At 39.3% G+C, this 24,768-nt stretch overlaps 1 protein-coding gene across 1 annotated transcript in view; it reads left to right on the top strand.

The window, feature by feature from the left end:
• The window catches only part of LTK (leukocyte receptor tyrosine kinase), a 137,446-nt gene that overhangs the window by 14,079 nt on the left and 98,599 nt on the right, over positions 1-24,768 (top strand). The gene's annotated exons all lie outside the window — the stretch shown is intronic.

Below are 24,768 nucleotides of genomic sequence, written 5' to 3'. Positions count from 1 at the left end.
AATGTGAAAACAGGGAAACATTCAAATTTGATTTTTGAGGGCTCAGATCTCTTTTGCTCTAGTGATAGCAATAGTGGCTGTTGCTGTGCAACATTTTGTTTGGACAGGCAGAAGTCAAAATCTTTAAATTATATCTTCTGGCAGAGGGGAGAGAAAGAAGGAAGAACAGATTGTTTAAATGTATGATTTTAATCATGTAGGAAAGTGGCAGGAAGGGAGGTTTCGTAAAACCCCTAACTTTCACATGGCTTCATTTAAAGATTGTAGATTTGACCAAACTTCTCTTTCTTCTTTTTCTCTTATGTTCTGAAGAAAATAATTTTTTTTGGCCTCCTTTTCATAGCTAATTTTATAAAGACTTCCCTGCAAGCTTTGAAAAATGCTCAGGTTTTGTTTAAAAATAGTTGCCTAATATTTTCACTTTGCTGCATGATTACAAAAGCACAGACAATGATCTAAGTCATATGACTTGCAGGGATTGACGTCAGAGTAGAATTCTCTAGTACTTTGGATACAGTCGGGAGCCTGGGTCTGGCCTTAAGGCTGGTGCCTTGTAGAACTATGGCTGCAGCACAAAGGCTTTATTTGGGTGACATGAAATTATTAGAACATGAATAAATTACATGAAACACATATGTGTTCCTTTGGTGTGGGGTGGGAATGATGGTAACAAATAACTACATACATACAAGGCCCTAATCCTTGGACTTGCAGATCCCTTAAGCTTGAGGAAGCTAGGGCAGATATAATTTTGGAGGAGCATATAAGGGAGAATTCACCAAGGACAACTTATATAAAAAATTCAAAGGAGACAGGTTGCTGGTTCCCCTTTGAACAGGAGTGGGGTGGGGACAGGGAGAAAAGTTGAGAGAGTAGAGATTGGCATAAGAATAAGGTGAAAGAGGGCAATTCAGCAGTCAGCACTTTCCCATCTCCGGAGGCTTGCATTTAAGCACATCCATCCAGTGCAGCTGCAGCTTCATTTTAGGAATCAGGAAATAAGCTGAGTGGCAAAGAAAGATAGGAACTGACAGCTCTCAGTGTTCAGGCTCTCCCCTTCGCACTGGGAGAGCAAGTAGAGAAGAGCTTTCCTCCTGCGGAAGCATGCACCATTCAGCAGCGGGATCATTGCTTAGTGGAGAAAATGGGATAGAGAGAGAAGGACTTGGGAAGTGTATGGACCCAGCTGCCGGGGTGAATTAAGCACGGGCCCTGCGTGAGTTTTGCTGACTCTGTGCCTCCAAGGGATCGGGATGGGGAGACATGGGATGGGAGAGCAAATGACAGGTGTGAATCTGCTGACACTTTGTTTCCAGTGGCTTCGCCATTAACAGCTAAGCTCATGCTCTCTGCTTTAACAAAACCCTTTTAGAGCTCCATTAGTGCTGTCTTTGTTTCTTCTAGCCTGTTACATATATAATTGTATCTTGTTTATGGAAAATCCTGAGGTGAAGTGGAAGCAATTTCTCTTCATTCCAGGTGGCAGCAGAGTGGAAGCCAAATCCTGCTGATGCCAAAGACCAGTGCATTCCTGAGCCTTAATGCTTCTTCCCTTTTTTCCCCTTTCTCATTATATTTTTGCCAGGACCAAAAAAATCACCAGCTTGGTGAGCTGTTTTTCTTGGAATTATTGTAGATGGCCTCTGGGCTCTTTCACACCATTTCAAATTTCAGTGCCCTTTGTGGAGCCTGGGGTGAGAGGGGACACCTGTATGCAGGCAGATTGTGTCCTTGACTGTGTCACAGCAGGATGCTTCCATCACATCTCTGCTCTTATGGTAGTGCTTTTGGCAACTGTACTTACCAATGACAGAGTGTCTCTCCCAGCAGCTTCTGGTGTTTCGTGATTGTCTGCCAGAGGTTTTTTAAAAGTGTAGTGCTTCTCCTATCAGAAACCAAGACTGATTATGAATTATGTCCCCAGGGGATAGCAAGTAGAAGTTAGCAGTCAGTGGTATCTGCTTCTTAGCAACTTAGAGTGCAGATGTGGTGGGTAGCACTAACTATCCATCCAGCTGTCAACTAGTCCATAAATAATACACATGTGGGGGGCACTGAATGAGACACTGAACATGCAAGCTGTCTGAAGGGTAACCCCTGCCCTAAAAATGCTTGGTTACAGCAGTAGCGGAAGAAATACTAGATTGAACATATTTTTTCCTTGTGATACTTTTGGTCACTTAGCTGGCTTCTTTTCAGGGGTGCCTGTGTAACTTGTGAGTTACGAAGATCACAAAGAGGCCAAAGCAGTGTAGCCTGCTCATCATTTCTGTAGTGCAGTGGGCTGTATGTGGTGCTTTAGCAATAAACCTACGTAAACTTGTAGTTTCTAAGAAGGGGTGTATAGCAATTGGCTTATTGATTTACACTTTTTCCAAATCCTAGGTCTCATTAAACAAAACACTGGATTGAAATAACTTTTATTTTTGGTTCTCCCCCTCCCCCCAGACTAGAACTAGAAATATTTTAATTTGACTTCAGTTTAATGTTTCATTTAGAATGAAGTATTTTCTTTTCCAGGTAATTACAGTAAAAGCCAGTGAAAAGTAAACTTAACATGTCAAAGAATTGCCTGACACCCAATTATTTAATGTTTTATTGCTAAGGTATTTTTTCAGAATATGAGAAAAAGAGAGAAGTTCAGCTTTCTCCTCTGCATCAAGACCTGGACTCTAAATTACATTCTCTTTCTCTGTCACTAGTACTGTGTTTTTAAGTTTGCTTGAATGACTATAGTTGTATTTTGTTTGTAAGTCTCATCTTCATTCAAATGTGATCTGTTCTGTGAAGAGGCTTGCTGAGCCCATCCTAGTGGCTGGTAAAAACCACAGTACTCTGGCTTGCTTTTGTGCTGCTGCTCTTCTTTCCTATAGATTAGTCAATCAAGAACACTTTCCCTTGTGACTTCAGTGAAGGTAAAATCAGAGAAATGATAATGGAAGGTGATTGAAGAAGTGATGGAATACGCTGCAGTTTTTAATCTACTTCAAAAAACAAATAGTCCTCCCATACAGCCTCGCTGCAACTATACCAACATCTACTTGTCACCAATTCTCTGCAGTTCCTTCAATCCTGTTTGTTTCTTATTCTCTTAGACTTTAGGAGCAACTGAAGTCAAAGAAAATACCCTGGAAGGTGTGCCTTCTTATTTTTTTGCATCATTTACTCATACCTTGCCACCTCCTGTTGCTGATTGACTTAATACCATCTCAGTAGATGTTGTTGAAGGGCAGCTTACCCTGAAAGGCGGCCTGACACCAAATATCAAGTTGTTAAAGCTATTGGATGAGAAACAAGGAATCTTTCCTGTCTTCAAAGGAGAGCTCTGCAAGTGCTTCAAAGCATGAACAGAATAACAAATGATTTCCAGAGAGAAATCATGTGTAGAGACTTAAACATTTAGACATATTATGGAGGGTGCAATTCATAAGAAATTGTACATTTGTATACAATTAAACAATTGTACATAGGATGCATAAATACTTATGTAAGTATATATAATTGCACAGTATTTGAATGAGGGAAGAATTAACTTCCTTAGGCCAGGTGAAGTGCTGGTGTTTGGGCAAGAGCACATTCCCATGTTCCTTACCAGTGACAGTAGCAGAAAAAAGCTGTCATGTAATGATTTTAAATTTCTTTGTGTGGGAAAACTGTCTAAATTATTGATGTTTCACCTTGTCACCAGCAGCTTGTGTTATGGAGATGTAATAACAGCTTCTGCTGAAGGTCACAGAGATCAAGTAACTTCATCCTCGAGAGATGACTTTACTGGTTTTCTTTTCCAGGTTATGTGTAGATTGTTCAGTTAATGTGGGTGGCTGTTGTGTCCCTGTGATTGTGTGTCTGATTTTTGAGGACTACCTTTACCTGAATTTTTTTTTTTTTGGTGAGGCACGTATGAGAGTGTATGAATGAGAGTTGTGTCTTTGCGATTGTGGATTTTCCTGCATTGGTTTTCCAGTGCATATATGTGTCTCTTTGTATAGCTCACAATTACACTGCTGTTTGGCTTGCAAATTTCTTTTACTGAGCTTTTCTTCAGTTTTAACTTTTTCATGTAACTTCTGGAGTAGTCCTTTCCTTGACCTCTCTTCCCACTTTGTATTCTTCCATGTCTATGCCTGCTTTGCACAGTCTTCTATCAATTTCATCTCCCATCACAGATTCCCCTACTCTTGAAAGATGTTATTTCTGCTTGTGTGTTTGCTCTTGTCCACAGATTTTAACTAAAAATTACTCTTCCCCCTCTGCCAATAATCTTTGTCTTAATTTCTTAATTAGTATTTTTTATGACTTTACATTGGATTTATGTTGTGCTTGCTTGGAGTGTTTATTTTCAGTCTGTAATTGTCAAGGCAGAGAATATGTCTGCATTTAAACCCGATGTGTAAACCTATGGTGCAATGTATATCTGACTTTAAGAGCTACACAAAATAATCCATAGATTCAATAAAGGAAGGCAGCACAACCAGTGGGGTAAAGGTTGCAAAAGTATTCTGCTCCTAAGGCATATGGGTCAAGGAAAGGGGCAAAACTCAGTACCTCTGTGCTTCTTTCTAATTTTCATTTATGTTCCTTAAAAGTTGTTCAGATTCATGGTACAGCTGGGTAAGGGAAGGATTCAGATATTAATATTGGTGGTAGAAAAGCAAAAGTGGTTATTGGAGACTTCTTTTGCTGTCTTCTTCTCTTTATTAATTCAACATGTAGCATCCGGCAGATGGCAGATAAGACCCTACACATATACCCTGTGCATTATGTAAACCTAGAGACAGACCTGTGCTTTGTTGGCAAGCAGAAATTTCTTCCTATCAGATTGAAGAGTACTGAGGACAGCATGTGTAAGGGACAAATCCATCACCATCACAGGACCAGACCACTTGATCTCATTTGGTGACTGATACTCCTGCAATTGTAGTCCCTAGACGTGCTAAGAATCTCCTACTACTGGCAGTAAACAACTCATGGCACAGGTTTTCATAGCTGAAAGTCTGGAGTGTGTACTGGCTTATTTAGGATTTAGATTCTACTGTAGTTCCCATTTAAAGTGTCTTTTTTGTGTTGTGACTTTTTGTACTTTGGGTAACTCATCAGCGCTGTTCCCCCAAGGCCAGATAGAGAGGGCTTTCGATTGTCATTAACCTATCCTAGATGTCAACTCAAAATGAAAAGTGAAAGCCTGATAGCCTGTTAATGGTCCCCTGGGATGTCCATTTATTCCATGTGTCATTTTCTAGTCCTTAAACACTTGGAGTATCACAGAACAAGTCTTGAATGTGTCACTGGCACCACTCAGAGAGGAAGCAGTAAGAGAAGACTCTGACAAGGACTGTGGCATTTTCAGCCCTGCTACTGTGACCTAATCCTGTGATAACATGAATAATTTTAATGGAGATGCCATCTGCAATTTGGGTCCTCACAATCCAGTGTTACCCAGCATTACATCCACCAAGTACAGCAACATAACTCAATGATGCTGTTCAATTTATACCAACAAAAAATGCAAGGCCTGCAGAATATACAGTTACAGCCAGAAGTGTTTAATTAAGACCTGATATTAAAGAGTTGAAAACTATTTAACACACCGTGTTGTGGTCAGCTTGGAAGGAATTAAAACTGTCCTTAAATGCACCTTTTTTGGTTGATATTCCTCATCACAAATAAATCTCTGGTTCTCTTAAATGTGTCGTCAAGAATGTCAGGAGAATATTTTCATGGCATTAAAGTAAAAAAGAAGGCTTTTTTTAAAGCCTGCTTTCCTTTAGGGCAGGCATGCATGAAGTCTTAAACGGATATTTTATTATTACTATTAGCTGTTTTTTCTGTATGTTTATCATAGGATAGCCTCAAAGTTATCTATTCAAAGGCAAAGCATGTGACTTTTTGTTGAGGTATTTTGCCTATACTAGTTTTTGCTAATAATGGAATTCATGTTTCTTCTCATTATCTTGGAATGCCCTCATCAATTCCAGTAACCTAAAAGAGTATACCAGGACAGCATGGATACTGTGGACTGGCACTGGTATTGAGTGAAACACAGCTTTAGGCTGAGTTGGAGCTGGAGTAGGTCCCTCAGATGTTATTTTGGCCACTCTAACTTAATGTTAACTTGTATCCCAACTGTACAAGAAACTGTTCTGTATCCTAAAGCAAAATCCACTTCAGGATTCTGACAATGGCCTGAAATTTAGAGATATTCTTTTCTTTAAATCAGGTTATTCTTATTTTGTGTCCTCAACTGCTGGTGAACTAAAGTGAGGAAGACTTTGAATCCTAGAGATACTTATGAAATGGGGTAACTTAATTGCTTCTAAATTATTCTCCAACAGTTTGAAGGCAATTATAACTTAAAGAGTATATTAGACGACTTTCAATTGTATTTATATTTTCCTTCTATTTGATGCTTTGTCAATGGAGAGGAAAGTCATAGAATTTGTTAATGTAAGTGTGAAATGATTAGGAAATGTCCTCCAGTTTTCAGGAGTTAACTGTGCTCAGGTTGTTTCATTTATGCCAACGGGATTATTTAAATCAGTAATAGTTTCAAATTTAGATAAAGGTTTTGAAGGATAAAAAGAAGAGGTTAGGAATAGAAGAGAGTGGTCTTACATTGTGATTAGCAGTGAATGGGCCAATCGTCCTGAAATATGGATGTAAAAGGTCTGTTTCTTAGAATGCAGAAGAGAGGGCTTTTAGCACTCACACATGGGCACACACAGACAGGGAAAGTCACAGAAGGTGAGAAAGTCAAGCTGGCTGTTCTGTGTACTACTTATGGCTCCTCTTGTCTGTGGATAGCCAAGAGAGAATGAAACAAGTGGTATAGCTGAAGACTTGGGGGAACTGCCTGAGCATTCCAATGCGCAGTGCTTTGTAGGATTTACCTCTCCTTGTTTGTGTATCCTTATCTGTTCATGGAGGATACTATTTTGAGTTGTGGAGTCCTTTGGAGCAGTAGTGTGTTGAAAATGTCCCAGTTGCTAAATGTCATCTCTAAAGCAGAAGATGGTTGATTTAACCCAATCTCCTTTACCTGTGCATTGCTTATTAGTGAACCTTTTAATGGAGATGTTAAGGATAAATAAGGATCTTGAAATATGCTACTGAATTTTAAGATGACCTCTCTTTTTATGGCCCCTCTCTGTGGAGTAAGAGGATGAGAAGTCACAAAGTTTTCATTAGTGTTGGTTTCTTCCTGTGATAAGAGCATCTTTCTGATGCTAACAGGGACAGAAAACTTTAGCTGACAATGAGGTCTGAGACTATTTACCAATAGTCTTCTCCAGGTTCCTAAGGTATGTATCCTTAAGGCTAGATGCTTGGCATATCTGCTCCTGAGTGCAGGAAAATGTGCAGCCATCGTTTCAGATCTTACTGGAAAATGACAGGTCACTTTTGGCACCATAAAATTAAGGAGGAAAAAAAAAAAAAAGCTAGCAATGCCTTTAGCTGTACCACTATCATCGTCCAGAAGGTGGCAAAAAGGTAATTCAGTTCAGCCCCTGCAGGAGATGGCACCTGTATTTAAGCATTTCTACACTTCTGTCTCTTGATACACAGCTTGGCCTTGAGCAGCTTCTGTAGAAACAATATCATAAATTCAGCTCTAACCCTGCTGGTGTATACTGATTTAGTCTGTGAGGCTCTGCCAGCTATGGCTCAGGTACTGCTGGCATTGAGGTGGCTGTGTGGATGGGTAGATATTTCAGGTTGATGGGCAAAATGTATGCCTGAGTACTTCTATACTTCCTGGACACCAGAAGAACCATCCAGGTTATCAGGGTCCATCAATTCATAGGCATTTAGTCCTGTCTACCCATATTTCTATGGTGGTGTGTTCAGGAAATGCATCTTTTCTTCCCATAGACTGCCATGTGGACAATGCTGCACAAGAAGTCCAGCAATAAATGGGGTCTAACTTCCATTGATGCTGATAACAAAAGCTGATCAGGCAAGATTAGAGTCACTATATGAGGCAGCGTGGGACCATCCATCTCAGTTTAGGCTGAGAAGCTCTCTTTATTAAATTCAAAGGCTGGCACTGTTGATCCTGATAATTTTTTTGCAAAACATTTATTATGAGCAAGCTTTCTCACAGATGTTTTCACTTGCATGGTAGGGAAAACATGACAAAACAGGATGGCATTCTGCAAAAAAGAAAACATCAGGAAGAGTAGCACCCTATTATCTTTGCTAATTTGCATGCTCATCAACATCCAGTTTGGGCTAACTTCTCAAACTAAGGTAGCGAGAAATGACACAGAATGTGAAAGGCACAGCTCTTCACCTCAGCTGCTGGCTCCAATTTCTCTGTCAGCTCTTGTTATAGCTTGGATTAGGTTAAAGGTTTACCTTGACAGCCTGTCTGTTCTTTTTCATTCACTGAGCCTCTTGCTCTTGAGAATGAATAGCAAGTGATGCTTGTGGTACTTGTGTGATTGAAGGCCAGTAGAAGAATTGCTCTTTACAAGATATGATTCCAGCAACACAGGAAATACACAAGTAGTGGAAGGGAGAGTGGAAACCTCCTCTATTTCATGGATACATTAATCTCAGGGAAAGGAATCAAGAGAATAGCTGTTTCTACATCTGTATAGAAAAAGGTCCACTGATTGCAGTGATGTGCTTTTAGCTGTCTGCTTCCTGCCTTGGACCTCTCATGTGAGTGGAGTGGTCATGTTCTCTGCACTCCCACTTCAGCTTACAGATGGAGAAGAATCTGCCTCTGCTGACACTAAGGCCATGTTTGGGTTGAGAGAAATTTACACCTCCTACCCCAGGAGCATGTTCTGCCTTGTCTAACGCTGCTTAAAAGTACTTGCCACTGATTGTCATGCTTAACTTTGTAACTGGTACCACTGGAGGAATGTTTGGAAAGCATTCCTGCCTTAATTAATTTGGTTGCATGCAATTGGACAATTGCATCAAACTCTACTTCAAATTATGTATATGCTAAAAGCTAAAATCTGTAAGAGATACAAACTCCGACTTTAGCATCAACATTGTTGTAATGTGATCATCAGAAACATTACATGGTAAAAAAGATCTCTCACAGTTTCATAGAGGTCACATCAGTTTTAATTTTTATTTAATTTGATTTTTTGAAGGTCTTTAGATGCTCTGATTTCCTTCTAATTCACTAAGCTCAACTGTGATTCTTTGTGTGATTTCAAGACTGATTTTAGCTTAATTGCTTTTTGCAGGGGGTGTTTATATGGACAGAAAGAGGGTATGTAGTGTGAGATGAGGCTTGCTTCAGTTTTTACATTTTCCACATTTCAGTTTCCTAATATTGTTCAGTTGCCAAGAAAACAAAGCAAACTGGGTTCTGCCTGCATGAAAAATATTATTTAGTAATTGATGTGTGGTTTGGGCTCTTATTTAATGGGTTAAAGGTCTCCATGAAGGATTTAACAATTGATATAGCCAGTATTAAATAAACCTCATGTTTGAAGAAAGCACCATTATTTATAATGGAATAAAACCACTGAGAAATGTCACTGCTCACTTCTATTTGTCATGAAGATGCCTCTAGGGATTTGGACAAATAGCAGAAATATCTTCTAAAGGGTGAAGTCATACACATGCCAATGAGAATGTGCCTCTCTGAAGGCAATTTTAACTGCAGTGTGTAGTAACTGGTTAATTTTAAACCTTGCTAAAGAGTAACTTTGAAATGAGTATATAAAAGAAATAATATTTTGATATTTGCTAGAAAGAGCTGACATTTCAAATCCACAGGAGACAGTCTTTTATGATTAAGAGCTAAAGTAACAGCATGCATAGCCTTTCAGGTAAGTAACAAGCTAACTGAGCACAGTATCTGCTTAGATATACATTTTTCAGGGAAAACCCTATTTGAAAGAGGACATTCTTAGGGAGTCTTTCATGATAGCTTTTGTCTTTTTCTATGTGTGCAGCTCCACTGTCAAAGCAGGTGTGACACTCAGTGCACAAGATAATATACCAGTTTTAGCCAGTACTGCAGCAGAAACACACAGAGCTTACTGGTTTAGTCTCAAAATGATAAACAAATCAGAGATAGAAAAATTCTTCATCACTGAATGTAGGGGTGGGAGAATTTTGCTTCCTGGAAGTGCATTTGAGATATGCACTCCTCCTGGCAAATCTCTGCTATATATTACAAGTACTTTTATCAGAGTTTTTTTTTCCTCATGGTCCACAGAACTACCCTGTACTTATACTGTGCAAAAGGTGGAATAGTCAGCATGACAAGAAGCTTAAAAAGGAGCTGTCTGGAAAATCCATGTTTTATATGAGCCAATGAGGATCCTCTGATTGATTGTTAGGTTGTGGGCATCCAAGGGTAAATATCAACAGGTTAGACTGTGCAGCAGCCTAGAAGATGGAAGACCTAATTTATTTGTGTTCTGGACACCAATTTTCAATGTGCCTTTGGGACAAATGTCAAACTGTGTTGCCTGAACGTGTCCATTGCTCTGAGTCAAACTTCACTTTGTACTGGCTAAAGCATTTCCAATTCAGAAACTGATATTACTGAGCACAGGGGAAATATCAGAGTTGAAGTGTAACTTTCTGCAGGCAGTTTTCCATTGCTGGAACACCCTTAAGAGGTTTGGGTTTTTGAAGACTGGTTATTGTATTTGTTCAATTTGTGTGGTGTGCTTTATTTTATGTCTGCAAGCTATTGAGCTGTCTGGAGTTTCAGCCTCTTCTACAGACGCACCTGCTACTGGAAAATAATTTACTGGAACTCCTTCTTCAGTTGCTTGTGTTTTGAACTATGACTGGTTTCTGGTATTGGAATAGCAGCACTGTGCTCACCACTCCGCTGCGTATCAGAGAATTGTTTTCTCATAACTGCTTTAACTGTAGTTGGCACTGGAAGTTGGTAGCTTGTGGAAAGCCTTTGCTTTTGTATATTATATATACACATTTCTTTGTTTGTTCATTTTACTTGAGTGATAGGAACTTTCATTTTTGATGCGTCTTTTAAAAAAAATTGATACAGACATAATGTCAAAAATTAATGAGACCTGGTCAAAAATGTTTACTAAGAAAACAGAAACAATGCCACAATTTCAAAATTGGATGGCCTTCATTGTTGTGTTGCGGTTGTAAAGAAAGAAGGATAGACAGTACCTCACTTTGATTAATTGTGGTTTACTGGATTTTTAAATGTTAGCAGAGAGGTGGTATTGATTTTCAAGCTTCACCAAGTGAACATGTTGGCCAGTATTAATAGTTGTCCTGAAGATAACAATAGATTTTAAATTAAAGAGATTTTTAAGTTGTAATCCCCTATAGTTGTTTCAATGAAAGCATCTTATTGCATTAGGACTGCTTTTGTCAGCGGGGATTTACGATTGTGTCTAAGATACCTGTGGCTGAAAAATGTGTCCTAAGGTAGAAACATTGTTTTCAGCTCACAAACTTAGTTTGCAGCTTAGTTTGGTGTTGAACAGCCATAGTCTCGGAATACTCCTAAAAATGGTGTGTCTCTGGAGCGCAGACCTTCTGCAAAGTATTCCCCTGAGAGTTTTGTTGTACAAATGTGTTAATAACTTAAATGAATAATGGATGAAGCTTTTGGAACTGCCACTTAATGCAGACTGAAACTGGGGTGAAAAAGGAGAATTTATTTGCTTAAAAAACCATGTCACTATGTTGTTAAAGCTCCATTAAGCTTTATTTCAGAGCAATGATATAACTGAAACAGCATAATTTCTGCTTTAGAGATGAATTTCAAGTAAAAGGAGGACCTGTGAGATAGCAATAACTAAACTCCCACGTATTCTTTGCAATTTAACAGAGTTTTAAAGAATGGCAAAAAATTTGTAAAGTTCGATGACGAAAATTATTCTTTAATGTGTTGGATAATCTGGACATACCTTATACAAGGACATGTATTTTTGAGAGCTACACTTTCATGTAATTGTCACAAAGTAAAGTAAATTACTTCATTTCTCCCTTCTGAGCTCATAATTGCGTATATAACATGCAAATACTCCCCTACAGCAGGAGTCACTGGAAAAGGTATGCATTAAAAGAAAAAGGTTGGAGGATTGTTTAGAATGATTGATTAAATTTTTTGCTTATCTCCTGCTTATTATGAACGATAATGCTTGTCCTATGCTTTTCACCTGCAGGTGTCTTCACCTCTGTAAAGCCCATTTAAAGGGAAGAGATACCTAAAGTTGCAGGCACAATAAAGTCAAACCTTCAAAATTGGACCCCAAAGGCTGATTCAAGTGCCTAACCATTATAGTTCTCTTGTATACATAGCCTTAAAATGGATTTTGCAGTCAGTGAGGGCTCTGGTGGCTACTTCTCTCAGAATGGTGCTATTTTATCTTATTTCTTTTCCCCCAAACCTGGCACTGGCTGTACACATGCACTTGGCAGAGGGAGGTCTGTCTGGAGGTGTATGGAGTACATGGCAATTCCACCAGTTCCCAGAGGCTTTCATAGCCTCTTGTAAGGTCCATAGCCGTCTTAGAGCCCTTTGACACCAGCAGTTTTCCCTCCTGCTCCCCCTAGAACTCTGCCACTTAGGACTGCTCTGCTGTGTTTGCCAGCACTGCCAGTAGCACACACAGCACCCATGGCTGCGATTTCTGTCCTTCAGGGCTGATTAATGTAGTGCTGCTATCACCTCAGCCTCCTTCCTTGGGTGGCTGATTTCAGTAGAGTTTATCTGCAGCCTGCACTGCTCTGCTGGGGTTCATGTCAGCCTGCTAGGGAGCCTGGGCTTTCAGTGGCCACAAGTCCATTCTGTCTTTCTCAGTTTCTCAGGAAAATCAACAAGGTCTGGCTTGGGAAAATCTACAGCCTCCAGTGCATGTGACCCATGAATATTTGCATGCTGTAGGTTTCTAGGCCCCTTCCCATGGATTCAGTATCTTCCTTTTTGGACATGGTGATGTGAGCCCAAACTCAAAATTTTTAGGGTTTCTGTTTTAACTGCAGGTCCCAGGGCCATAACTGATATCTTGGCTTCAAATGTGATTTGAAATTAAGAAAGATATAAGGAAAACAGCAGTAGGGTTGGTAATGTTTTTCACATCTATAGAATGATGTATTTTAAGTCCACGAAGATGGAAGACTGTTTTGTGTTTCTAATAAACTTTTCAGTACCTCTTGGTGCTAAAGTGATCTGTGAAATCCTTCCTCACCTGTACTAGTCACAGCCCCCTTTTTCAGGTTCATCTTTGATGTTGTTATCATACATAATTTCAGGGTAGTGTTAGATGGCTCTAGTGGCTCAGCCTGTGTTTGCTGCAGAACTTAATTTAAGGAAATGGTCTTAAACCTGATTCTGTGTTCTGGGGATTGCACTCTGGGTGTCAGGAAAAGTTAGAGGCTCCAGTGCCTGTGTGTCATGGAGTCAAAGTTGTCAGTGTAGCTCCCTTTGTAAACAGGTGTGTTTGCAAATCTGAGACCTGAGAAAGCAAACAAGTTAAGTCTCTCTAGAAAGATTTCCCCAGTCCTTTCCTTTATTCTGCTATTTTTTGATGCCTATTTTCAGAGCAATTTAAAATGAAAAAAGTTTTCTGGGAAACTGAGGCTCAAGCACACTTCTCTGTGTCTTGAACTTTCCAGAGGGGAAATCTGGAGGGGAGAAGGGAGATGTTATCCAGGGACCCTTCCCAGTCATATTCATTGGCTTAGTGCCAACCCTTTCAGAATGTCTTTACCCTCCTTGAGAAGAATATTGTATACATTTAAAAGCTTTTTTTTTCTTTTAAATTTCTTGACAGTGTCTGCACTATCATGTTTTACTTTCTCTGTGGACTAATAAAACCGTACAAAACTGGGCACTAGAATGTTAATTACTTCTTAATTAAGTTGATTAATAATGTATTGAATGATGAAAGCTTTCCTATTCCTTCTCAGGCCTGTCCAATCTTTTTAAATTGGCTATGGTTAGTTTTCTCTCTTTGCATTAGCTAGAATGATTTTATTTTTAGCAAGTATTTTGTTCAGCTGGGAATATGTCTTAGGTTTCCAAAAATAGCAGCTTAGCTCCCTAATTATCTTTAGTCTATAAAGAGAGATTAAAAAAAAAGGTTGGACCAGTCATAAAAAATTAAGTCAGGCAGTCTGGAGTAAGAAATAGATGCTAGAGGTGGTAGTATTGCCTCTCCCATTTGAGACATTGGAGACCCAAGTCCAAATCCTGTGTTTGCCTTTGAAAGTGTGACTGTTTCCCACATGATTGTTTTGACAACCAAACTACAAAATATTTGGCTTTGTTTCTCTCATTGTTTCTCTGACACTGCTGGTATCTAGAGGAGGACAGAAGCTGTTGCCTCCTCAGAGATTCTGTGGCTATTATGGAAGATAACACAAAGTACACACAGAGTTAAGAGAGGCCTAAAAACAGAGCAAAATGCTTTTGGAGCTAGTTGTACAAAATGTTTTATTCTTCATAAAACAAAAATGCTTAAGTTCACTGCTCTCTAGCACTGATGTTTTCTTTGATGGTGAGAAGTGAGGGGATATTCTTTCAAACGGGTTATTCAATACGATCCACTCTTGGAAACACCATGCTGTGTATTTTTATATTACTGCACCCCACTAACTTCTGGAACCATGGTGATGCTCTGGTTTGTCCCTCAGTGATGTCTGGAGAAGCTTGGCATTAGACTGGAATCTCAGAGCTGCAGTTCTTCCCTCTGGATGATTAGCCCGAGGCACCAAACCCAGATATTTCTGCAGCCTGGGAAAATGCAGATAGCTACATCTGAATGCTGTAGTAATGAAGAGCCCTGGTATGCCAGAAGGGTGCATTTGGGGACTTGTTACACCTGAGAATCCAGCTGAAAGAAAAACAATATTTGCCAAGAAAGCTGTCTCACATGCTGCTGGGCTGTTCCTACCCAATGGTATTGGAAGCAAATCTGTCACAGGTGAACCTCTTTGATGAAAAGTTGACAGACCTGATCCTAAGACCTAGTTTTCCAGGAAGCTAGCCACTACCTCTTGGTGCAAGAAAAATCACAAGTCAGACATTTCTGACAGGTTTTTTGGCTTTTTTTTCTTCTTAATGCAAAAGTATGTAGAAATAAAATTAGCTTATTTGCAGAGATTAATTGAATTCTTCAAAACTGCTACAAATGGTTTATTTAGGATTTGAGCAAATTAACAGCCTAAGTTCCTCCTACTGAGGATATAGAAGACAGTACTGTACTTGCTTCTTAATGCACCTGTTTTCTCACCTGGCTACCTACACCAGGTAATTTTTTTGAGGTAGAGTTATTGTTTGTGGTTCCTCTGTATGAATTGATGGTCTGTTACTTCCTGTTAATCAGATGCTCGCCTTTAACAACTATTATTTGTGTGCACCTAAATCCAGTGTAATCACACTTGCCATATCAGACCCCTGTAATGGCTGTGAGTACGCAGAAACTTGCTTTTTAAGAACTGGAGTTGGATCAGACTTTCCTTTGTGAGAGAATTCCAAGGAGGCAGTGGGGTGGTGGTGTATGGTCCTCAAAAGAGAACACACAGTAACCCTATTATAAAATCAGGGTTATGCAAATTTGAAAAATAATTCTTGTTTGCTATAGCCAGAATCTGTGCCAAAGCATTTCTCATGCAAGGCATCTTGCTCTTTGAGGAGAAAGACCTGTTGAGTATTTGACGCTTGGCCAAATGATTTCTTGCTTTATATTCACAGCTTTTGGGAAAGACTCTGGCTGATTATTCTGTGCAAAGTACAAACCAGCCTTAGCACTCATTTTCTACAATATATCTGAAAATGAAGTCGAATAGAAAATCATGAAAAAACAGACGTTATAACAGAAGTTGGCCTTATGGCCAGCTACATTTTCTTTTTGACACTTAAGTCTTTTCCTGGTGTGATAGAAAATTCTGGAATTTATTTAATTAGCTTGAGAATCTCATTTTTGGTAAAATAAGCATGTAGAATACAAATGTATGTCATTATGTTCACCAAGCTTCTGAAATCTAAGAGTAATTACTGGTGTCTCTTGTAATTCAGGAGAGATGGAAGGTTGCTGTAATGACTTACCTTAAGAATATGTTACAATAATCTACACTAATAGCTGATTTTCCATGCATTTCCTGCTTTCTCCTCTGGTTTAGGAGAGATATACAGACAATGTCATTATCTCTGAAAACTGGAGGTCTACAATGTAGGACAACAGTCAGTGTTTGCAGCCCACTTGGAGGATTGTGGCAATTAGCATTTGACAAACTGGAAAGCTGCTGCAGAAAACAGAGTAATCATAGGGAAGAAATTAGGTTCCTGAAACTTGCCACTGTATGATTTGTGTGTATAAATAGTGACAGCTACATCAACTGTCAGTTGTTTATATTGCATTTCAATATCCATTTTTGTTGTCAAGAACATCTATATTGTGCTCTCCACACTTGAACTCAAGAATTGGAATCCATAGGGAATGTATGCTCACATAGGATCATTTCTTCCAATCAGAGTAACAGGGCCATGAGGAGACCTCTAGCACAGCACAAAGCTTTGCGAGAGCTTTGACAATGTTGAAGTAAGGATCAACTGAGAAAATATGCAGAACTTCAGTCTTGAAATAGAATATCTTGCTCTTTCTTGACAGCATATTTAGCATGGATTCATGTGATGCAGCCTGTAGTTTACTAGCTATGTATCCAGAGAGTACTGCTATGAAGTTGCTCCTCATCAAAGGGAAAAACAGAGTCCTCAGTAGCTATGAAAACATCTATTGTACATCAGACTGAATTTCTGTACGGTTCAGTGTAATGTTAATGAAACATTGTCAGTTCTGTAACAACAAACCAGCAGAAATGCAGTGCAACTCAGTGTAGTAGAGGCATAAATGACAAGATATATTGTAACCTTCAGGCCTTGTTTATGTAGCCTAAATTTTTTTGCCCCTTTCTTCCCTACCCCTCTACTATCCTGATTAATCACAGCATTGCTTGGTGATCTCTTTCCCATTTGCACCTCTATAAACATTATGGTTTCAGCCTACCTGTGTGCTGCATAGAACACGGACAGAGGGAGTGATGGCAGCTGTTATTGCTTTTGGATGCCTTCCTTAGCTTGAATTTATCCTGCTGCCCTCCATAATTTCATTCTGTGGAAAGTTTCTTTGATCCATTTCTCTAGATGCCCTTTCATGCTGGTATAGCACAGTATTCAAAATGGGGTTGTCTCTGTGTTGTGCTTCTTTCTGCAGTTCTTAAAAGACTTTACACTTTAACCAAAATTATTCTGTCTAGTTTGCTTTTTGAATCCTATTCAGGGTTGCAGGTGCCCCTGTATTGAGATGGAATCATCAAAGGCTCTGTGTAAATCACTATGATTGCATTTGTGATGATCATGGTGCTTGTGTTCATGATATTTGGATTAATCTTGCTTATTGATATTTTGAGATCTAATGTTTATATCAGAAATTATAAAATAGAAACCAGCCTTTGAGGATTGCAAATGCATTTTATTCATTGTTGCTTACCTGCTAACAAAGCCTATGTATGAAGCTGGGCCCAAGGAGGTCTTGTGAAACCAAGACCACAGGCAGTAAGATCTAAGACCATTTTTGCAAGGGATTAATTCTGGGTGTAGATGAGAGCATTTTCCTTCCCATACCAAGCTGTGAAGTTCACCAGGAACCTCTTCAGCCCTTCCAAGCTCCCATGTGATTGTTGTATTTATAGCAGATGCTTTAGGAACCAAAAAGTGACTCAGTGCTACAAGGGGCAAGTGAGAGTATACACTAAAAAATCAGTAGTTTTAAAGGTGACATTGCCAGAATCAAGTATAAAGCTGCACTCACAGGCTGCAAAAATAGCCCTGTGTCTAGAATACTGTCTTATGGAAATTCTGTAGGAAATGAGACATATTCTCTGTAGCTGTGTCCCTCAGAGGTAACACAAACAACTTAAAGGATTAGTACAGAAGATGGCTTTGAACTGACTTGAGGACTGACTGAAATCTATTGACATCTGATGTCTGCTCAGTGCAAATAGACCCACACTTTTCTATCCTTTACCCTGAACCAGAAGATAAACTGGACACGTCATGTAATGGCATGGCTGGGTAGGATTTTATTCCTCATTCCTAAATGTGCTCATTTCTCTGTGTTTAATTTCAGGTTGCCTTCAATTTCAGAGTTTCAGGTGCCTTACATTTAAGATGGAAAGTATAAAACATATCTATGGCTGACTAAAAGCAACTCTAACTCATTATGATACAAAAGACAGCAGGTTTACAGAGCAGGCAGAGAGAGAGAGCAGTGTCTGGATGGATGTAGACTGCCAGTCACTCAACAGTTGTGCCTTATTGTCACAAAAATTGTAAGATGCTAGTGTTGTTCAAGTATGTCTAGGAGGGTAAATCCTATTTCAGGATTTCCAGAGCTACTCTCTCTCAGGCTATCAATCCAACATCCTTCAGTTCAAGATATGGCAGAAGCTGGAAGAAATCTAGAAGTCCTTCCCTTAATTGACAGTAGCAGTATCTGAAGGCACCATTTTCATTACTTGCTTTGTCTAAGGCCTAAGTCCTTTTCATATTAAAGGGACCAGTTGTGTATCTGTCTGCCCAAGTATCTAAATGCCTTTAAGACTTGCTTGTTCATATATTTGTGCTTCAAGTTTCTATTTCTTCTAAGAAAGAACAATAAACACTTTCCTACCACACATATGAAAACCGAAGTTCTTTAGGGCTATGAATATTTCTTCTCATTGGTGGTATGAGAAGAAAAAGGAATAAGGGAGAAAACAAAAGCTTTTGAAGGAATCTGCAGCGATAGTAAATCTCTGCCTATGCAGAGACTAGGTTTATGATATCATTAGGAGGTGACTAATGAGCAGTCTGAGTTGAAACTCTTATGATGGAAGCTTAATATAATAATAGATGCATTAACAGCCTCTAGAGGAAAAATCTTGTAAGGCCTGAGATATTTGTGTGTAACCACACACACATTACCAAAGCTGCTGAAGGAATTTGTTTGAGACAGGGTGTTCTAGAGATCTCCAGGAGTCACCTGAAATGCACCCTTGAAAGTCTCAGTAGTAACAGGCAGGCATCACTCTTAAACACGTTGCCCCAGCTCAAGAGGTAGGCGTGACAAGGAGCAGGCAAGGGCATAACTAATCCTTGTCCTCACTGCTTTCTGCTGGGCTTTGTGTTGATCCTCAGCAAAGCAAACTGTGAATGCTGATCATCTGCCACATCTGTCTCTTGGCACAATCGTGCACATGATGATGATGCAGCAGATTGAGCGCTAATGACTCAACTACAAATATTGAGCCACATACCTAAGAATGAAGCAGCTAGTTGCCTCCTCATTGCCCAGAAATGAAATACCAGAAGAATTTCTGGAGCAATTCAGATATGACAGAAATTTATAGTGATTCTTCAAGAAAATTTTGGTCTTAATTCCTTAGGACAGTGCACAATTACACACACTTAGCCACGTGGTCAGCAAAACAGCAAATGTATAAAATCCTTTTTTCTCTTCCTGCCCTTTTTCCTCCCATCTTTTGAAAGTCCTTTGCTATCTTTCGGTCCCCAATCACCAGATGCAAGTGAGAAGAGCTTTTCCTTTAACTCCAATGTGTAAATGTCAGCAACACTCATAGTTTTGTTTTTCAACCAGGAGAGGCAGACAGACAGGTAGACTCATAATCAAATGGGCTAGAGGGCAAAGACTTTTTCTGCCTCCAAGCTGGGCTTGTACAATTCAGTCTTCCATAGCACTCTGAATTCAGGCACAGCTACTGCATGTCTTCATTAATTCTGATACTTCGCTATTGATATTGTCACTGAGAAAGTCAGAACTGATGAAGTTTGGTTTGATCAACTGCTTGGACGTCTTCAGTGCTATCCACCTGCAATGCATAATTTTGTAGGCTTTTCAACATAAAAGCTGAATCTTGTATGTGTTGTTAGACCTAAAGGAATATATTGAGATTAAAACCATGGGCTTTAATGAGACATTAAAGGGGCCTGGAAGGCCACACATTGAATACTGTGCTCAGTTTTGGTCCCTGCCATGCGAAAGCGATGTGGACAGGCTGGAGAGGGTCCAGAGAAAGTCCAGAAAGATTACCAGAGGACTGAGAAGCCTGCTGTGTGAGGAAAGGCTTAGAAAGATGAGTTTGTTCAACCTTGAAAAAAGAAGGCTTAAGGGAGACCTTATCCCCATATTCCAGTATTTAAAGGGTGGATAAAAGAAGACTCTCTTTTCACATGGCAGCATACAAAGGAGATGAAGGGTATTTGGTACAAGTTACTCCAAGAGAGATTCTTATTAGACACTAGAGCAAAATTTTTCACAAGAACAATCAGCCATTGGAAAGTGGTGCATTCCCCAACACTGGAAACTTTTTAGATTTGTTTGGACAGGGTGTTGGTCCATCTTGTCTACACAGTGCATTTTCCAATAAAGTTTGGGCTAGGTGACCCTTAAGGTCCCTTCCATTTGGTATTCCGTAATTCATTACCCGCATAAGTAGTAACATATGGAATCAACTCAAGAGTATCCAAAACTGGAACAATAGAAAAGCATGCTGGAATGTTGGAAATATGCATGAAACATTAATAAACTATTAATTTAGGAGGGTGGTGGCACCACATAATCTCAAACTGTCAAAAAATGTATTACTTGAACAGTAATATGGCTGATCATAGAAATGACTGGCTCTGAGTTTGAATAAAATTTTGTGGCTATATTATAGAAAATAAAAATGCAACACACATTATCTTTGAACTCATTTAACCTGCCTAATCCATGCTATCAATCAACAAGACCACTTGACTAATGTTTCTATTAAGATGCCAGTGTTGTTTACAGTCACTATCTTCTTATTTAAATGTTTTTACAGCATGTCTTGACAGTTTCTTAAAAAAACCTAAGGCACATAGTGAAAATATCAGGTGAAGTGGTCTCTTGGTTTAAGAAAAGGTTGCATATTGATTCCCATGCCATTCTTTAAATACTCTTCCAGATCAATGAAGAGTTGCTCTGTGGCTGGTCTGTAGTACTTTACTGAGATCCAGCTATCCCTCATACCTGGTTTCTTACTAGACAACATCAGGCACTAGGAAACACTAAGTGCCTTCTGTGATGTTGCTGCAAGAGCAGATGGTTCAGCCATTGCTGTGGAGGATGACTTGTGATTTAAACTCAGGATCTCAGTAAGAAATTGTGAGTCATTCAGGTATCTATGGGCTTAAGGTTCTACTGAAAGAAGAATGCTTTTGCATCCATAGGTGCTTAGGAACTTCTGGTCATACATGTTGCCAGATAGCATCAGTAATTCTAAATGTATGTAGCAGGTTCTTCAGAAATGCAATTTCCTGGGAATGTTACACAGCAACTGATTCACAGGGTCGCTCTTCCTTGTGTGATACACTCCTGTGACTTTTGAACTGTCTTGGCAACCATTCTGGTTTTTTGCCTGTTTTGCTTACACAGGTGTAAGTTTTCTGTCTTGGCAAATGGCATGGGCTCCAGGTACTTCAAGTCATCTTTTGGATTGCTGTTTTTCCTCATCTGTCTCCTTAGATAGCTACAAGTCCCCAGGGGCTCTTGACATCAATTCCTATTAGCACAGGCCCTCTTGTTTTCAATTTTCCATTGAATGAAATGTCAGCAAATGACATGCCATGCTTTGCTGATGCCATGCTCTGATTTAACAGGGCTGAGTATGGCCTCTATCATCTTTCATTAGTAGGTGCTTTATTATTTTGACACTGCTTTCTACTGACCTGTTGTGCTGGAAATAATGGGGACTTATACAGACATGCCTCGTACGTACTTCGCTGCAAACTGCTAAATCTCATGTTCATTAAAGGTGTCTTGTTATCAGACATTACTAGCACAGGTACTGTAAAATGCAGCAAGGATAGTACTGTCATGGACAAATGACTTACTTTTTCTTCTATGTAGGAATGAATTTGACAGTCAAGGATGCAAATAAGTTTGTTTTCTCCCTGCAGCAGTGAAAAATTTATGCTGCCTTTGCCCTAAGGCATTAGGATATTTTTGCCTTCTTCCACAACCTACATCTTTACTTCTCTTTCTGTCCTATGCAACAAGCATAACAATAATATCCTCAAATTTGCTGTTCATCTGAGGCTGGTGTAAAATATCATTGGTCCTATTTTTAGATTTTAAATCCACAAATGTTTCTGTGCATGTTCTTTTTAAAACTTTTTTTTTGCCTGATGCCTGAGGATTTAATTTGCATTGAAACAAGGTCACACTCAACAGTTAAATTTAATCCTTTTTAACCTATTATAGTTTTAAGGGGTAAAGCCTAACTTTTAGCTATTATGCATCACTTGGAGCAACTGGTGTTATCTGTGGCACTGGCCCCAATCACTTTTTGTAGGAGTGTGCCCCCAGCTATCTCTGCAGCAATCAAAGTTCACATTTTGTCTGACCCCAGACAGATTTTTTTTCTTTAAGAGCTTGTGTGTGCCACAGATATAAAATCTGTTTCTGCATATATTTTCTTCATAGTTCCTTTATGGAGTACTCCAGAGATCATGTGTCTAACCATCATCAGGTCTTGCTTAGTTTTTATGGGACATTGAAATCATATATTTGAAACCAAAATACTTTTTTAGCTTTTTTGCTTGTGGGAAAGTTTAGGCTGAGAATTTACAGGTCCCTTAGGCTGTAAAGAGTTTTATGATCAGTTTCAGCTCACAAAGTTCTTCCATGCATGAAGACACGAATCTTTAATAGCTACGGAGTACAGCCAAATATTTTTTCTTTATTCATTTACACCAATACCAAGTTTAATTTATGGATAAGTGACTGATCTCAAATTCTGACTATGCAACTTAAAAAAAGTTATCAATATTCTCAGTAGAAGAATACAAGGACAAATTAGTCTTGTGCTTAGGAAAAATCTCTGCAGCTGAGGCATCTTTGATCTTCAGGTTTCCAGATGTTTTTGTAGTAGTCAAATCCTATGTCTCTTAAAGAGTTTTGTGCACCAGTACTCAGGATGCTAAGGCAGGCTGACTGAGGACAAATTTCTTTACATACTTTGTGTTTGTTTCAAACAAATCTGTACTCCTACATCTCAGCGTGCCCAGTCTGTACCATCTCGCCCCATTCACCTTGCTCTGCTGGATATTATTTCCATCATAAGGAATATTTTTTAGCTTTTGCCCTACAGCTGGTTTCTCATACAAGATTTATGAAATCTCTGGCTGAGATTTTCTCATATTTTTCTCAGATTAATTTATCATTGCCACAGACATATTTGCTGAAAAATCCTTTCACTGGGATTTTTCTCCTGAGAAGCCTCAGAAACAAAATGTAAACAGTAATTATCTGCTGCTGTGAAATGTGTCAGGTACATCTTTGATTCTTTGATTGGTGTCATGTGGTTGTTTTTACTTGATGACCAATCACAGGTCCAGCTGTGTCGGGACTTTGGTCAGTCACAAGATTTTATTATCATTCTTTGCTAGCCTTCTGAGGTCTCCTTTCTCCTTCTTTAGTATAGTTCTAATATATAACTTCCTTTTAATATAATATATATCATGAAATAATAAATCAGCCTTCTGAAACATGGCATCAAGATTTTCCTCTCTTCCCTCATCCTGGGGACCCTGCAAACACCACCACATATCATGATACAGACCTTTGTACTGGATATGCTATCAAGAATGTCCTGTATTTTTCTATGCACCATGCAGGCCAAGAGGGAACAGTATCTTTCAAGGGTGGTGTTGGAGCTATGTGAACATTTGTCTTGCTTGGTGTCCCATGCAGAAATACATTTTGGAACAATCACCAATCAATTTTTCTTTTATATGGGAAATATTTTCCAGTGTTTATAATTTTTGTACCCTGAGTGTACAGGTAAGTGAAAACTCCTTTTTTGTGGCACTGACCAGACCTTCATTGCTGAAGCTCTGCTTGCTTAGCAGCTAAGGGCCTCATTTCCCTTCAGTTCTGAGGCATTTTCTTGGTAGTGTGGTTGGAACTTGTCTTGCAACGTTGTTCCAAATGTTTTTGAGACAGGTTAAATTTCTGTGTTGTGTTTGCAATAGAGATTGCCCTCAGATGAATGCAAGAATAGCAGAAGCACATCTTCTTCCCCCTCCTGGGCTCCAGTAGTTTGTTCCTGTGTTGCTGAGCCAAAGATGGTATCATTGTTTAAGACCAGTGGGTTTTTCAGTTGTTGGTGTCCAGACTCTGGCAGTGCTGTAGTGCGTAAGTGCCCAATTGAAAAGCTTGTAATTGTACCAGTTCCTTCCAGACTGCCAGCTCAGTCTGGATCATCTCTGATGATGCAGCATTGTCCAGTGCTCCTAATTACTTCTACAGAGATTTCCTCTGCATTAGTTGTGTTGCTGCCATTCTCTTGTTGCTGTTGTTGGGCTTTTTCCTTTTCTATGCATGCTCTTTTATCACTTGCACACTGTTGGTAAGTGGCACTCACTTTTAATTCCTACCCCACTTCCAAATGCTGGGCATTGCTCTGACTCCTATTGTTTTCATACAGTATATCTTGCTGTGCTTTTCATTGTGAAACTTCTGTTTTCCTGTGTTCTGTCCTTTATCTTTAAAATCTTTAATTCCCCAAAATAACAGTTTTTGTCTGGTCTGGGTGAATCCTTTGCTTGACAGATGTGGGTTATCTTGTTGAGGAATAATTATGGACCTTCCAGCAGACCAAGGTCTACTTTGCTTAGCCACGGCTCAACCTCTTAAAAGTGTCTAATGAGGCAGCTGGTCAGAGATGAGTCACCTTATCTTCTGCTTTTGCCCTCTGCTTAAAGTCATC

The sequence above is a fragment of the Haemorhous mexicanus genome, chromosome 6, assembly GCF_027477595.1.
Source record: "Haemorhous mexicanus isolate bHaeMex1 chromosome 6, bHaeMex1.pri, whole genome shotgun sequence".
NCBI lineage: Eukaryota > Metazoa > Chordata > Aves > Passeriformes > Fringillidae > Haemorhous > Haemorhous mexicanus.
Note: the sequence above shows the minus strand (reverse complement) of the source record. Positions and strands in the feature narration are given on the sequence as shown.